The sequence below is a fragment of the Labeo rohita genome, chromosome 23 (assembly GCF_022985175.1).
Source record: "Labeo rohita strain BAU-BD-2019 chromosome 23, IGBB_LRoh.1.0, whole genome shotgun sequence".
Taxonomy (NCBI): Eukaryota; Metazoa; Chordata; class Actinopteri; order Cypriniformes; family Cyprinidae; genus Labeo; species Labeo rohita.
This window is the reverse complement of record NC_066891.1, coordinates 10,172,051-10,189,567: the sequence shown is the minus strand read 5'-3', so window position 1 is coordinate 10,189,567 and position 17,517 is coordinate 10,172,051. Positions and strand designations below refer to the sequence as shown.

The window sequence follows — 17,517 nt, the reverse complement described above, 5'->3', positions numbered from 1 at the left end:
AATTACATTTTTCAAAGTATATTAAAACAGAAAATAGTTATTTTAATTGTTAATTTTCCCAATCTTGCTGTTTTTACTGTTAGTTTGTGTAAGTAAATTTATTTAAACTGGTTGTTAAAAGTTCAGATTGGTTATTATATCCTGTAATCGCTGTCTGTAAGAAACAACTTGTGCTAAAGTTTGACCTGGCAGCTTTTTACACACACACACACGCACACACACACACACACACACACACAAACAGTTTTGCTACAGTAACCACAGTATTTGTAGTAAAACTGCAGTAACAAAAAATTTACCATGGTTAACACTCTCTCTTTTGGCTTGCTTCCTTTTACCATGGTTAACACTACAGGAACATTATTTCAAGCATAATATTTGTAGCAAAAACCATGGTAATAATAATTAATAATACTACTAATAATAATACTACTACTAATTATTATTATTATTATACATTTTAGTACTTATGTAACACCATGGTTGTTTTTCATCAAGTACCCTCCAAGGTACACCTTTGTACCTTATCTACCCTTAATATGTGTGTACTTGTATGGTACTAGTATGCTCCCTGGCTTTTAGGGGTAAAGAAAGGTGCACCTTTGAGGTTACTGCCCAGTAAAGAGCTAAAATACAAAATTTTAGTACATTTTATTTCTGACAGTGTTATCAAAAAAAAAAAAAGGGAAAAAAAAACACTTATGAAATGTTTAAAACACATGACTTTCAAATATAATGTTAAGTAAGTATAATTACTGATTTTATTCTTTTAATAATCTAAAAGATCAGTTTAGTTTAGAGGTATCGGTATCGGTATTGATATCGACGATACTTGGCTTGAAAATATCGGTATCGGATCGAAAATAAAATATGAGGTATCGCCCATCCCTACCAATCACCGGTGATCACCGCGAGATGCATGCTGGTAAGAACTGTGTCCAAGTTACGCCCGCCTTGCTCTGATGTCATGCTGACGTGTGCCAAAAAACTCTGGCGCTGGCCAGAGCCGTATAGAGAGAGAGTTGCGACAACGGAAGTTCAAAACGCTCGATCGTCACGTGATTCGTGTAGACTTCAAATAGTTCCAGGAAGTTCATAGCGGGCAATTGGAATACATGGAGTTGGAGAGGCAGAACTGCGATTTTGGTTAATTAGTAGAAAATAAAAGAGTGTATTTACATCATTTATAAAATACATCGATATGCATATGTAGTATGTATATGTAGTTATATCAGTGTTGTATTTAAAATATAAAATAGGCTAATATTTGAGGATTAATGTGGTAAACTATCGCTACTTGCCTTGTTAACATATTTTAGGCTAAAGTAACTTTGGTTAAAGACTGCATTTGCTGTTTTGAAATGGTATTGTCTTGTTGGTATGTTGTCTTAATACCAAATAAGTGAATTATAAAATTAAATTAAGGAAAATTCATCTTGTTTAATGTTTTTGATTCTTGATCACCCCATAATTATTAATATATAAATATTTTCATAGTATATTCAACTTAAAACATTGTTTTTACACAGTTAATCATATATTTTACGTATGCAACTGATTTATTCATTTATAATAAACGGAAAAGCATGTTGTCCTTGTAGTTTCCTGTGCTAAATGGGAATGCTCCAGAGTCACTCACAGAAAGCAGAATGAATGTATGGTTTTCCTACTGACATGGAGAGGAGAAAAAAGATGCATCAAGTTTTATTTTATTCACATTTATTTGTATAGCACTTTTTATTATACAGTGTTTCAAAGCAGCTTTACAGGAAAATTAATGTTTCTACATTACAAATAAGAGTTCTGTTAACAGGTGTAACTGTTAAAGTAATGTTCATCTGGCAGAAATGTTCTAAAATTAGGCTATACAAATCATGCAGTTAGTTAACATGTATTCAGCAGAAACAATTAATACATTAAAGCAATGATCACATGATTTGATCATGTTGATTATAATACAAAGAAAATGTGGTAGTTTTGTGTGTTTATTCAGAGTTGGCGTCATCTGAAGTCCTCTCAAGGCTTGGCGTCATGTCTTCAAAGTTGTTCTCATTACAGGGACTCTTCAGGTGGTTCTTGTTCTGAGAGCAAAATAGAGAAGGAGAAAAACATGGGAGCAATGGTAAAGTGATGCTCTATTACATATCAGTCCTGTGGCATCGCTGCTCCTCCACACAGTGTTTCTATAGTAGATAAGAAGTACAAAAGTAGAGTAAATATAAAACACAGTAATAAAGTACAGGTTTACTGTGATAACATTTATTAAAGTTGAAGTCAAAAGTTTACATACAGCTTCCAGAATCTGCAAAATTTGAATTAATTTACCAATATTAACACAGTATTAAGAATGAACTGTATGTAAACTTTTGAACTGGGTCATTTTTATAAATGTAACTATTATTTTCTCTTATGGACTATATGTAAACAACATCTTTTATGTGAAATATCTTATTCAGGTCAGTACTAAATAAACAATGTTTAAACGTATTTATTTTGGTAATATAAATTATTTTAATTAACATTTTGCAGTATCTGCAAGGTGTATGTAAGCTTTTGACTTCAACTGTATACAGTAGTGGTATTTAATATATTTCTGGTAATTTAGCCTGGTATGATTCTCAAATGAAAGTTGCCTGCCTCTATTTCATTCTCACTTAGGTCCATCAGCATCCTTTGCAATAAATTTAATTCTAATATTTAACTTTCCACCAGCAAAAATCACGTTTAAAAGCCTCAATTACACAACGATGAATTAAACTGCTTTAAGAGAACGAATAATACCCCCTAAATCTACTAATTTAGTGAGGAATAATCTAATAATAATCTGTTTTAATGCATAAGGTAATTTAATTAGCTGCTCTGATAATATATAGTTTTGTTCTATAAATGTCTTACCTTATAAAAGTGGATCACAGCGGTCTCTTCTGCTGCATCTCTATGGCGCTGATAGTATTAGCGCTAACTTCCGGGAACTATTGCGCGCCTCCACGATCCGCCATTGCTGTAAAAAACTGGTCCATTGGAGTCAATGGAGTTGTCGCAACTCTCTCTCTATACGGCTCTGGCGCTGGCCAGGCCGCTGTGTCAGATTGAGCAGTCGGGTGCAGTAGCTCTCCACTGACTGCGCTGACCAAAAGCACGATGGGAAACAACTGGCTGACAACACAGCTTAAAGCTCATTGGTTCAGACAGCCGTGATGTTGCCATTCTGTTCTAAAATGTTTTATTTTTTTATCTAATATCATGTTGTTATGTGTTTAAATTATGCATGAATATTCCCAAACATTGCCAGTGCGATCTCTGCGTGAGATATGTGATTGTTGTCATATTTCTATAAAAATCTAAAATACACGTTTGTATTAAAGTAAAAATAGATGATAAATACCCTTTCGTATGGAATTAAATAGCAAGCACTTTGGGTGACTTGTTCATCATATTTATTTTCATATAAAAACAACAGAGCTGAAATTATATCATGTTTATCAGCAACACAGCATGTGAGTGTGATGTCCGCCTTTGATCTTGTAGGCATCTGTTCTACTTCGAGAGGTCAGAATTGTCTGTCTTGACTGCACTTATTTCACTTCTCTCCTCACTGCAGCCGCCTACTCTCGCCTACATTCAAGGCGAGGCGAGGGAGAAGGGTGTTCCTGCACAACCGGAGGCTGCAGTTTCACGACCGTATTTCTAGGACCCTATAGTTTTTTTTGTATTATTTTATTTTATTTATTTATTGTATATATGTATGTATTAGCGTCTCATACTATTTAATAGCGCTTGCTATTCAATTCTGTATATTATTATTTTTTAAAAGAAATATGTAGTTGTTTAATTGTAAACACTTAATTATTGTCCTAACCGACTCCTAACCCTTAACATACCCATTGGTAACCTGTTTGAAATATTTAACCTTATTTATTTCAATAAATTGTAAAAAAAGATTTGTATTTTTGCAGACTTCAGTTCATTAGCCACAGCACAGCGATTCATGTCTGATGTGTGACACACATAAAGTGCAATAAACGGTAAAACAACTGCGCTACAAATTACTTGTTTATTATTACATTAATAAATGTAATTTTATTTGAATACAAATGTTAGTTTATAACATTCAGTAGAACAATGATCTGTTTTGCACAGCTAAATAGGCTAAATGGAGATTGCTGACACGCCTCGAACACAAGTTCACACCAAAATAAGATGGAAGGATTAAAAATGAATAGTTTTTGTTTTATGCTTGTATCAGATCTCCCTTAGATGGCGCTGTCACAAAAAATAGGGTCCTAGAAATGCACGTGCTGTGTGAAACCGGCGTAACTTGTTACGTCAAAATAAGACTTCAAATGGCATAAAAACATGATCTGTGGGAGTTTTTAGTGAGTTATCAGCTTTGTGAAATTTAAAGTAAATCTCCATGTCTGTGACCAATATTTACAGATTTTACTTTGATGATCCGAAAATTAAAAAATAGTTAAAAGTTAACTATTAAAAAGAATAGCTGAACATAAATTCAGCTAAATAAAATATTGTTTAAATTGTTACAGCCTTGAGTTATTATTTTGGAATAAATATAAAATGCTTAAAATGCATTTGATGTAAAGAAAAATTAAATTAAATAAAAAATTGAAGACTCCTGATTTCTGTCACACACTATATTTTTGTTTATTTATTATTCATTTATTTTAATAGTGACTCATTTAATGAATCATTTTTTTATTTTTAATTTCTAGGATGACCACAGTGCAGATAAGGGGAACGTAGTGCTGCCGCCTGGTGGTGCTGTGCCTTCAGGGAAGGCCAATGAGGAAAACATGATTGACAACCCATATCTTCGGCCAGTCAAAAAGCCCAAAGTGAGAAGGAAAAAATGAAAACTGATATATTGACTCTGCTACTTCTACATCATCTGGTTATGATGGATGATGACTTAGCATGTGCTAATCACATTGTGCCCCTTGAAGTTACAGCTAACATACGAGGAACCAGAGTCTTCAATAATTGCAATTTGGAAATGCGCAGTCATCTATCATGTTACTGACGTTTGATTCTTATAGAATGACAGACTGTTCTGTACATCTGAAAAATATTCAAGGGAATTCAAGTAGACAACCTCCCTAAAGTGCAACACAGCTTACTCTTGATTTTTGGTAGTTTGTTTTGATAAGCCTTCCCTTGAAATATCATTTAGTTTTTACAGTTCTAAACAGCTCCTCAGAAATGTGACATTCTCTTTTGATTTGTGTGTGTTTGTGAATGATGGTAATACATGTCTTTCATTGTTCATTTTAAGGCATCGTTTTAAAAGGACAAGTTGAAAATTAAACCAGAACATGGGGATGAAGCGAACATCTCCATTATGAACGTGTGTCTTGTGCTCTTTTACTTCACCCACTACTGCGTTAGTTACGTTTCAGTAAAAAGTAACGTACCTGGAACATGTCTAATACAGTTGAGGTCAAAGGTTTACATACACCTAGCAGAATAAGCAAAATGTTGATTATTTTACCAAAAATAAAACGGATAATAAAAAACTACACCATGTTATACAAAAATACAGTTTAAGATTTTATATAAATCATCTAATGTGACACTGATTATATAATCTAATAGCTGTTGGCAAAAATGACTTTTTATATCGTTCCTTATAGCACCGAGGATGAATTAATCTTGAGCTACAGGAACTCGCACAGGCTCGAACCGTTTCATGAAGAGGATGACAATCTTGATTCATTATACTGACCAATTTATCAGTCATTCTATCCTGTGCCATCTCATCAATAGTGGGTAACACACAACCCACAACAGAACCTGCCTTTTTAATCAGCTTATTGAGTTTGTTCTTCTCCTTCTCCAGCAATCCCCCTCCCCAACAGGTGACAGCATACAAGATCACAGATGATACTACAGAATCGTAGGTCTTCAACAGTACCTGACATACACCAAAATATCTCAGTCGTCTTAGTAAATGAATGTGACTCTGACCCTTCTTGTAAACCTGTGTCATATTGTCAGACCTAACAAGCTTGCTGTTCAAATATACACCCAAATACTTATATATGATGTAACAATCTCAATTTCTGACTCATGTATATTCACTGGCATTGCTTGTTGAGGATATCTACTAAAATTAACCACAATTTACAACTTACTAGCATTAAGCCAAAGACAATTTGTTTCACACCAGTCCACAAAACTCTTTAAAAGCTCCCTATATTCATTCTCATCATGATCCTTAATACAACCAACAATTGCAGAATCATCAGAAAATTTCTGGAGATGACAGTTTTTGGAATTGTACTGGAAATCAGATGTATAAAAAGTAAATAAAAACAGAGCTAAAACCATTCCTTGAGGGACATCAGTGCTACACAGAACCACTTGGGACACACAGTTATGCATCCTAACATACTGTGGTCTATTAGAGAGGTAATCCATTAACCAACTAACCATACTGTGATGTAATCCAGCATTCTCTAATTTATCTCTGAGTAATACAGGCTGGATAGTGTTGAATGCACTAGAAAAATTGAAGAATGTGACTCCAACAGTGTTACCTAAATTTTCTAAATGACTTAAAGACTTATATAAAAGATAAATAATTGCATCATCAACTCCAACGCCAGTTTTATTAACGAACTTCTAACTTGTTCCATTATCAGAAAACAGAACACACAAAAGCTAAGTAGATCTTAATATAATTTAAGACAAACCTCTCAAAAACCTTCATCAACTCAGCTGTTAAAGCTATTGGTCTGTAGTGTGAAAACTCTAAGTGGAATTAGTTTTCTTAGGTACTGGTACTACACATGATGTGTTGATATAGTCTGTAATACACTCTGTTAAACCATCAATGTCCTCATCATGTGATTTACATAAAACGTCCCAATCCGTAGTCTCAAAACAATCCATTAATGCCTCAGAGACCGAATCAGACCATACTTTAACTGTTCTAATTGTTTTTGCTGTTTCTTCACAGCTGGAACATAAACAGATGTAAACAAGATTATGGTCCGATCGTCCCAAAGGAGAAAGTGGTGAACAACCATAGGCATTTTTAACATTTGCATACAACAAGTCCAAAGTTTTATAGTCTCTCGTATCACAGTCCACATACTGAATAAACGTGGGGAGAGTATTCCATAGAAAAGCTTGATTAAAATCCCCCAAAATAATAATCAGTGCTTGAGGATATTTTGACTGCATCCTGGCTGTAATAGTGTTGATATGCTCACACGCATTACTCACATTGGCCGAAGGAGGAATATACACTGTTATAGATATCACGTAAGAAAATTATCTGGGCAAATAGTATTGCCTCATTCCCACAGCCAATAGTTCAATATCCTTGTTACACAATTTTTCTTTTACCATGATGTGGCCTGGACAGCACCAGCTTAAACAGTGCCAGTCCCCCTCCTTTACTCTTACCAGTCTCCACAGCGCACCTGTCCGCGCGTACTAGATGAAACAGCTGCGTCCAGCATTCTCTCACTCAACCAAGTCTCAGTAAAACACATAAAACTGCACTCACGATACTCCCATTGTGTCCTTGCAAGCGACGTTAGCTCCTCCATCTTGTTGTAAAGGTGGCTTTAGGGGGGGCAGCCGTGGCCTAATGGTTAGGGGAGTCGGGCTTGTAACCTAAAGGTTGTGGGTTCGAGTCCCAGGTCCAGCAGGGATTGAAGGTGGGGGGAGGGGTGAATAACCAGCGCTCTCTCCACCCTCAATACCATGACTGAGTTGAGTCCCTTGAGCAAGGCACCGATCCCCCAACTGCTCCCTGGGTCCTGCAGCAATAGCAATATGGCTGCCTACTACTCCGGGTGTGTGTGTGTGTGTGTGTGTACTTGGATGGGTTAAATGCAGAGCACAAATTCTGAGTATAACCATACTTGGCTACACGTCACATCACGTCCTTTCCTTTCCTTGTATCGTCCTTTCTTCAGTCGGCGTTTCACTCCAGCCTTGCACCCCCTTTTTCTCCTCCTCAGATCCACAGGAATCTCCATTCTCGAAACAGATGACATCGATGTATGTCGTAGTTCCAAAAGTTCCTCCCTTGAGTAGGTCACGGAGTCACCGCACTTGACACTGCCCCCGAAGAATGCCAAAATAAATAGAATCATAATCCAGTACTTCCTGATGCTCTCAAACCCTGGGGCCTCACATAAACATTGATAAAAATAATTTAAAAAGTACCAACAAATACCAGAAATTAAAAACATTCAGAGCTGCTACGACAGGCTGCCACAAACACGGCGCCATCTTGATCCTTATGTGAAATAAGATATTTCACATAAACAATGTTTATATATAGTCCACAAGAGAAAATAATAGTTTAATTTATTTTTTGTTTAGTAATAGTTGTTCATGAGTCCTTTGTTTGTCCTGAACAGTTAAACTGCCTGCTGTTCTTCAGAAAAAAACGCCAAATTCTCTGGTTTTTCAGCATTTTGGGGGGGAATCATGAACAAATATCACTAAACAAACACAGCTGTGGATCATTCAGGTAACGACGCAGTATTAAGAATCAAGTGTATGTAAACTTTTGAATGGGGTCATTTTTATAAATTCAACTATTATTTTATCTTGTGAACTATATGTAAATATCTTTCATGTAAAATATCTTATTCAGGTCAGTACTAAATAAAAAATAACATGCATTTTGTATGATTCCTCTTATTTTGGTAAAATAATTAACATTTTGCAGATTCTGCAAGGTGTATGTAAACTTTTGACCTCATCTGTACATGACACCTCAAAAATATGTTTTTTAAACTGTACATGTCATGAAATGGAAATAGGAAAACTTGTGTTTTAAAGCTTCAATGTTTGTATACATTGAAAATCACATTACATTTTTGTAGTAGCATCAGTAAAACAAGCTTAGATATGCCACCCTGTTCCTCTGTTTCCTAAACTCTTTGTCATGGATGAGCTGGATGGACACAAAACACATCACAAGTTAATCAGCTAAGAAAAACAATTTAAGATTAACATTCTGCATGTACTTGTTTTGTTTCTTTGAACTGTAATTTGTAGAAGAATGTCAGGCGTATCCGTACCTCTGTACGCAGTGCTCTTTTCTCCAGTGATGGCACTTTTTACCAATCTGGAGAGCTGAATTTCATAGGCCACGATACCTTCTTGCTTTGGATGGTGTCATGAACATATGCCCCTGGATTAAAAAAGGGATATACACTGAAAATCTGCAATTCAATTAATTTAATCCTGGAATTAAATGTTACAAGATGTTATTGCATATACTGAAATGTTTTTCCCAGTCCAGCCGATTAGTACAGCCCAAAACATGACAACAATTGACCATTTTCAGCAGCAATAATCAGCAAAATGTAAAAGTTTTGTTCGGTTCAGTGGCATTGTTTACGTTTAGTGTCGGCAATATGGCGATTGATGACATGTTGTGAAAACACTCTATAACGTAAGTCTTTCATGGGGTTACTACATATTTCAGAAAGAGACATGATTTATGTTTTATTAAGCCATACAAGTCTTAATACCCGAGGTTCCCTTTAAGGACAATTCAGGCCCTGCACTCAAAAATTATGAGAACTACCAGATTTTTTTTTATTACTAGAACATACATTTATTACCAGACCTCATAGTCAAATGGTAAAAATAATCATACCCAGGTCCGGAGTCTGTATTTTACAGTGGCACTATTGAATGGTGCTTTTCCAGGTGGACACACTTTAGACCGAGTCCAGTCTTGTTGGTATTTTTGTGGTGAGGGAGTGGCCTTCTATAAAAACAGCTAATGCACTAAAACAAAATAAATGGTTGTGATGTTACTCAAAAACACATAAAACTGTAGCTACCTTAATTGGAGGCAGAAAGCGTGGTGCAGTACGTGCCCCTAACACATATCCCCTCTTACTCTCAGGTCTGTGTTGGAGCTCATATATAAGACTGCCCACCTGGAAACTGCTACGTTAGGTGAAAAGAATAACACGTTCCATGACTTATAAGTTTCTACCTGCTCTGCCTTCCTGCGTACTCACCGTGTGGTTGTCGTAACATCCGGGTCCTAGTTCCTTGGAACCGTAGAGCTCAAGCATTTCATTGCCCATGCGATCACGCGCGAAGTGCGTTGGAAACATGAGACGTTCCTGGCAGCTGCCGAACGCGACCCATGGAGCTAGAAAGTTGATAAAAACAAACGGTGAAATTCATTTTGAACGCAAAATATGCAGTTTTATCCGGTTGTGGATAAATTACCTGCGCACCATGTCGTCATAGCGTCCTGATGTTTACTGGTTACTATGGTATCCAGGTGCTAACGAATGCTGATGACGTGGATCAAATGGAATTCCGATGAATTTGATTTGTAAATGAGATCAATTAATTATATAATGTCATATTAAAACATTGGTAAAGTAAATATAGATACATGAACAAGCAATAATACAAATGTGCAGACAGTTTGTGCAGTTGAAGTGCAATCGCTTAGATCTAAAATTCTGATTAAGACATATTGCTTGCAAAAACTAGAAGTAACTTTGTCTGCAACAAGCCACAAGATTAAGAAACATCTGTGGTCAAAGTATGAATGTGTATGAATAACCAGGACACTACATTTTTGCTCAGAAATTGCTAGTACATTTTGCAAATAATTACACAATAACAAAAATGAAATAACTGAAACCATATTATCTTGTAAAACCTTTTACATGTGATACTCATGAAAGTGAGATTAACTAACATTTATACTTAAAGTTCAAAGAGTGTTAACTTTCTTTTCCTGTGTAATACAGACATGAATTTACTTTTCATTCAGCCTGAGGCTTATTAATTTATACTTTTTGGTGTGAAGGGGCTTTTACGTTTGCCAAAAATATAACTTTTTATATTAAAAACAAACAAACAAGCCCTGCCCAGATTTAAAAAGTAATAGAAAAGTAACAACAGTAATTTAACGCATTACTTTCCATTAAAAGTAACTAACGTAATTAGTTACTTTTTTTAGGGAGTAACACAGTATTGTAATGCATTACTTTTAAAAGTAACTTTAAGTTAAGTCATTCAACATGTTAGCCCAGGCACACATACACTATATTGCCAAGAGTATTTGCTCACCCATCCAAATAATCGGAATCAGGTGTTCCAATCACTTCCATGGCCACAGGTTTATAAAATCAAGCACCTAGGCATGCAGACTGTTTTTACAAACATTTGTGAAAGAATGGGTCGCTCTCAGGAGCTCAGTGAATTCCAGCATGGAACTGTGATAGGATGCCACCTGTGCAACAAGTCCAGTTGTGAAATTTCCTCGCTCCTAAATATTTTACAGTCAACTGTCAGCTGTATTATAAGAACGTGGAAGCATTTGGGAATGACAGAAACTCAGTCACGAAGAGGTAGGACATGTAAACTGACAGAGCGGGGTCAGCGGATGCTGAGGTGCATAGTGCGAAGAGGTCGCCAACTTTCTGAAGTCGCTACAGACCTCCAAACTTCATGTGGCCTTCAGATTAGCTCAAGAACAGTGCACAGAGAGCTTCATGGAATGGGTTTCCATGGCCGAGCAGCTGCATCCAAGCCATACATCACCAAGTGCGATGCAAAGAGTCGGATGCAGTGGTGTAAAGCACGCCGCCACTGGACTCTAGAGCAGTGGAGACGCATTCTCTGGAGTGACAAATCGCGCTTCTCCATCTGACACTCTGATGGACGAGTCTGGGTTTGGCGGTTGCCAGGAGAACGGTACTTGTCTGACTGCATTGTGCCAAGTGTAAAGTTTGGTGGAGGGGGGATTATGGTGTGGGGTGGTTTTTCAGGAGCTGGGCTTGGCCCCTTAGTTCCAGTGAAAGGAACTCTGAATGCTTCAGCATACCAAGACATTTTGGACAATTCCATGCTCCCAACTTTGTGGGAACAGTTTGGAGCTGGCCCCTTCCTCTTCCAACATGACTGTGCACCAGTGCACAAAGCAAGGTCCATAAGGACATGGATGACAGAGTCTGGTGTGGATGAACTTGACTGGCATGCACAGAGTCCTGACCTCAACCCGACAGAACACCTTTGGAATGAATTAGAGCGGAGACTGAGAGCCAGGCCTTCTCGTCCAACATCAGCGTGTGACCTCACAAATGCGCTTCTGAAAGAATGGTCAAAAATTCCTATAAACACACTCCTAAACCTTGTAGACAGCCTTCCCAGAAGAGTTGAAGCTGTTATTGCTGCAAAGGGTGGACCGACGTCATATTGAACCCTATGGATTAGGAATGGGATGTCACTTAAGTTCATATGCGAGTCAAGGCAGGTGAGCGAATACTTTTGGCAATATAGTGTAGATAGTAAAACTTGGAGTTCTCATGGCTTTTTGAAGCAGTAGCAATACATATTGGCAGTAGATTTGCTTGTTTTACTGTTTTAAAATTAAGCAGTATGAATACATTAACTTAAATTGTTAATTTTGTGTCTCCTGTTTTTTTGGGGGATAATTTCATGTATGTTGTGCAACGAACAGTGTGTCTGTATTGGCAGTAGCAAGTCTCTGTACTTGCTCTACAGCAGCAGCAATTTAACAGATCTGTTCTGCCAAGTCCAAATACATTAACATTGCCTTGTTCATTACCATGCCAATCTCAAGTTGTCGTGACAGAACTGTGTTAGTGTAACTCCAGAAACCAGGATGATCACAGAACATGGCCTGAAAAAGCTCAGAGTGTGAGTTATTTGTTGCACTGTGATGTAAAGAGCTCATCTTTTTAGCATTTGTTGATTGCAACCTTTCTTGAGGTTTGTCTGTCTAGTTTAGAGGCCTAGAGTTCAACCACTTACATCTGTTTGCTGGATATCTTGGTGTTATCCAGCATGTTTTACAAACAAAGACAATGTTGTCTACATATTAGATTAAGTTATCCATTATGGTTTCTTTATTTTTTACAGCGTACTATAAATACCATGTGCGTATGTGTCTACTCTAGAAATTTCCCTCTGTTCACACATTCAACATGCTGGTGCAAAAGCTATGCTGGATCATTTGTAAGTATTGATTTAGAATGTGGTGTATCATGTCTGTGTCCATAAAGGAAAATTTTAAGGTTGGTTATTAATCCAAAAATGATTTTGCTTCACACATGCTATGTAGATAATAACAAATAATAATCTTTGTTTTTTTACCTTTCATAATATGCATTGCGAAAAGCCAGATAAGCACTTCAGATTCTGTCCATGCTGATCCCGTCCCGGTGTCCATAAGTATCTGGAATTGATACAACCGTGTATAATTAAGTGTCTACCAATGTATTTTATATGTTTTGGGTGAAAAGGAAACTCTTTGTTAAAGATAAAGTTATAGATAGTTGCTGCTAATCTTGTTATTGGACTGAGAAATATTAATTCACTCTCCAGTGATTTGTTTCATTGAGACAAAAAGACGAAACTATAAATTAAAATATGGGGTTTAGAAAGAAAACTTAAGATCATAACAAACCTGTAATTTCACAGCTTATTATTATAAATAATTAAATATTATAAATAATAAACCTATTTATTAGGCAAGCTTTAATGATTACATGTCAACAAATGAAAATAATGGGAAGTAAAATGTCTTAGAAAAATGTGGGCGATCATGAATGTTGCAATGCAAAAAGAAAAAGAGAAAGTGTAGTGTAATTTCTTTTTCTTTTGTTTTGAGGTGATTTTTGTGGGATTCTCTCTGTTAGACTGTCTATTAGACACACTTTTATCTGCATAAATGTAATTATAATGTTGTTGAACATCAAACAGAGAAATAAAACACCATCTATTCTGAAAGGAAACCCAGCACCAACCTCATTAATTGAGAACAAGCAAGAGATCTGGTCAGAGAACAACGCAAGAGTTGTCTTTATTTCGGTTTTTATTTCTTTTACAGCAGTTTTGCAACAATTTGTCTACAATAAAAATGAATTTTGTGCACTAAAACATATTTGTCTGACTTTTATTGACAGCCTGGAATCCACTTAGTCACAACAACCAAGAGTTTCCTGAACAAAAAAATACACATGTTTATACTTTGGAGATCATTTTTAAAATAATGTAGTTGTTTGTACGTGCATTTTTACTAAACCATTAGTAAAGTAAGTGTAGTAAAGCAATGATACAAATTTGCAAGTGTTACAAATTTGCACACAGTTTGTGCAGTTAAAACGCAATCACTTAGATTTAAAATTCAGATTAAGACGTATTGTCTGCAAAAACTAGAAGTTACCTTGTTTGACACAAACTGCTAGATGAAGAAACATCTGTGGTGGTCAAAGTATGAATAAATAAGATCTCACCTAGCCTTCGGAGAAAGATGCCTTCCCATCTTATCATATATCATATCAGCATGCACCAAAACATGACACAACTCATGGAACCTGCCTTTCACAAGTATATATTATGTCAGCACAAACAAGAATATGCTGTTCATCAAGTCATTAATGCAGCCTGGATGTTTACCTATAGCTCATCCATGCTAAAAAGTGTTGTTTTATATAATCATGCTGTGTCCTTATGACAGGGTTCCTACTCTTTTATGAACACCAGCTTCAGGTACTTTCAAGAAGTGTGGGATCCTTGTTATGATTTCAACATTCAAATCAAAATTCGGTAGACACATGTAATACACCAGTACCTACAAAAAAGCCCCTCTGTACATAGTCCGAAACTCAACAGGAAGTCTGCTATTTTGAATTTTCTCTGCAAGTACTGTGCCATTTTTGCATTTTTAGGCATTGTATTTAAACAAACTTCTCCTAGAGATTTAAACAGATCAATCTAAAGCCCTAATCTAAAGCCCTCTGTGACAAATTTCAATGTTTCACCATGAAACAGGAAGTTGTTATAATTCAGGCATACAATGTCAGATCTGCATCTAAACTCATGTTTAATAAGAATCCTGAACACATGCCCATGTCTATATTCAGTTAAACATGCAATGTCCAATTTGCACCAATCTTCACATGTTTGACTTCACAAGTCCTGGCCTAAAGACATCTAAATGCTGATATTCATATATAAACATCCACATGTTGGCATCATCATGCTTTACACTAAATTTGGCACATATAAATGTCTCTGACATATTTCTTCTATATTTACCACTTTAAATGCATATTGCCCACCGTTTGCTGTTTTCCTAACCGTTGAGCCCGGGTGCGAGGGCCCTTTCAACTCTGCTTGCAGCTTTAATTTATTTTTCTATTTACCATTAAACACAAACGGCAGTTTTTGATCAGTTTTGACAAGTCATTATTTTCTCTGAGGGTTCTCTGGATTGATTCTCAACACCTTTATAAAGTTGCTTCATTGTGTACTTTGAATATACTTTGACTCAGAGGTCTCAGTGAAAACTATAATTCTGCAATGCTTCACATCCTTTTCTTTAATACTGCCATTTCTGTTTCACTTTTCTTTAAATCTGCTTTAAAACTGTTTATTGCAGAAAGCTTTATACAAATAAATTGCATTTAAAATCAAATCTGCCTTCCCTTCTTCACACACACATACTGATGTCCTTTGAACAATCATATGCCATGACACAGCTTATAATATAATATATTATTGACTAGAACAATAAGAAAAAGATGGGCAGTTATATGCTTTAGTGGAAAAAAGTATAATATGTAAATAAGTATATAAAACTCTGATTTATATGAAACTTATACTTTCTTCTGAATTGTAATTTGGCCAGATGTTATTAAATGCAGCAGGCTTTATAGGAAAAGAAGTAGGATCTTTTTAGATGTATGGAATTGTTTTTGTTATTGCATTTGTAATCATGCCAAAAAAGTAGATGTCTAATGTATGATCAAAGCATGCAGATATAATCAGGACTGCTCAGCACTCAAGAACAATATAAAGGACATAACATAAGGATAAAACACTTCAGGATTATGGCCAACCAGAAATCACAAAACTATATTTAGGCCTACTAATAAAAAGGCCCAGCATATGGAAATAACTCTTACATTTCTTATAACAAGCAGAGCCGTTTCTAGCCAAGATTACATACAAAATAACTGCTGATGTAAAACACTCAAATCTTAAATAGCAACAGTGATACATTTCCAAATTATATTTCTGTGTGTATAATTTCTTTTCATTCCTTTCTTGTCAGATTCATTTAATTTTATTTTGTGAGTTCGCCCTTACATATAAGCTAATTGAACAAATAGTAAGCATATTTGGCGCGTGCTGTCCTGAGGGAGGGCTCTGAGCCCAGAATATAGCCCAAAGCCAGAGAACTCCCTCTATCCTTAGTATGGGATGAGAATAGATTAAGAGTGAAGGGTTGGTGTGGAGGAGGGATGCCAGAAAACTGTTGTAAACGAGTCCCACCTGTGCCGCATTGGTTGATTATCTAATCGTGCTTCTCCCGAACTTTGTTAATAAAAAATAATTTAATTGATTAAGATACACATTTTGCACCATTTATCAACTACAATAACATTGTGTAGCCACTAGATGTCTCTATAGCCTTATATTAAAGTGGTCCTATTATGCTTTTTCACTTTTTGAAATTTAGCTACTGTGTGGTGTGTATGTTTAAGCATAAAAAAGATCTACAAAGTTAGAAAACCTCAGTACTGAATCACCGTCTAAGCTGTTCGCCAATTGCAACGCAGTGGGACAGCTAACAATCACAGCACATTCGTTTTTTGGAAGGCGGGGCTTCATTAAACCCGGAACTAATCAAGCCATTTGTGCCAGGCTGGGAGAAAGGTATTTTAATAATGTAAATAATGTGAAAAATAATGCGTGAAAGCCAAGCATGAAAGCATGTTCTTGTACACCCCCAAAACAAAATCAAGATTTTGTAAAAAGCATAATAGGACCCCTTTAAATAAATATAAACAGGTTTGTGCAATCCTTAGTTGCTAAGAAATTTTCATCACACCTAAATGAATTTTATAACATTTTGACATGTTTTTAGATATTATCAGTGACTACTTTTTGTCTTTATCTGTTTTTATTTAATTGTTTTGTTGTTGTTAAAAAAAAAAAACTATAAAACCCTTTGTTACCCCAAACTACATATAAAAGCCTGATCAGTGACAAAAGTAGCTCAGAATGCAGCTAGGCTGCTTATTCCTTTGTTACTCTTTGACGCCTGAACTTCCTCTTTAAACAACGTCGGCACTGAACGTAAACAATGCCACTGAACTGAAGGAAACTCGCATGCTGATTATTGCTGCTGAAAACGGTCAATTATTGTCATGTTTTGGACCTGGAAAAAAATGAAGAGTACTATAGACTGCCAAAAGTTATAGCAAATCAAGGAGAAGAGTGCAAAAAACTGTCGTTTGTGGTTTTCCAAACTGAACCAGGATTTCCAGGGTAAGAATCTTGACAAATTTTGTGTTGGTTCTTATCATTCAAGTCCAGGTAGGTGAAATACTAGGCTAATATCTTAATGAATACTGCTCTTACGTATCTTTACCACTTATTAACTTTAGTTTATCAAAATACTACACCCTTTCCTGCTTACTAAGCCATTCTCTATAAGATTTAGCAGCTTCCACA

The 17,517-nt window shown here is 36.0% G+C and overlaps 1 pseudogene; it reads right to left on the bottom strand.

The window, feature by feature from the left end:
* Nucleotides 1–8,076: 8,076 nt before the first annotated feature.
* On the bottom strand, nucleotides 8,077–10,321 carry LOC127154918 (protein pitchfork-like; annotated as a pseudogene).
* Nucleotides 10,322–17,517: the final 7,196 nt, after the last annotated feature.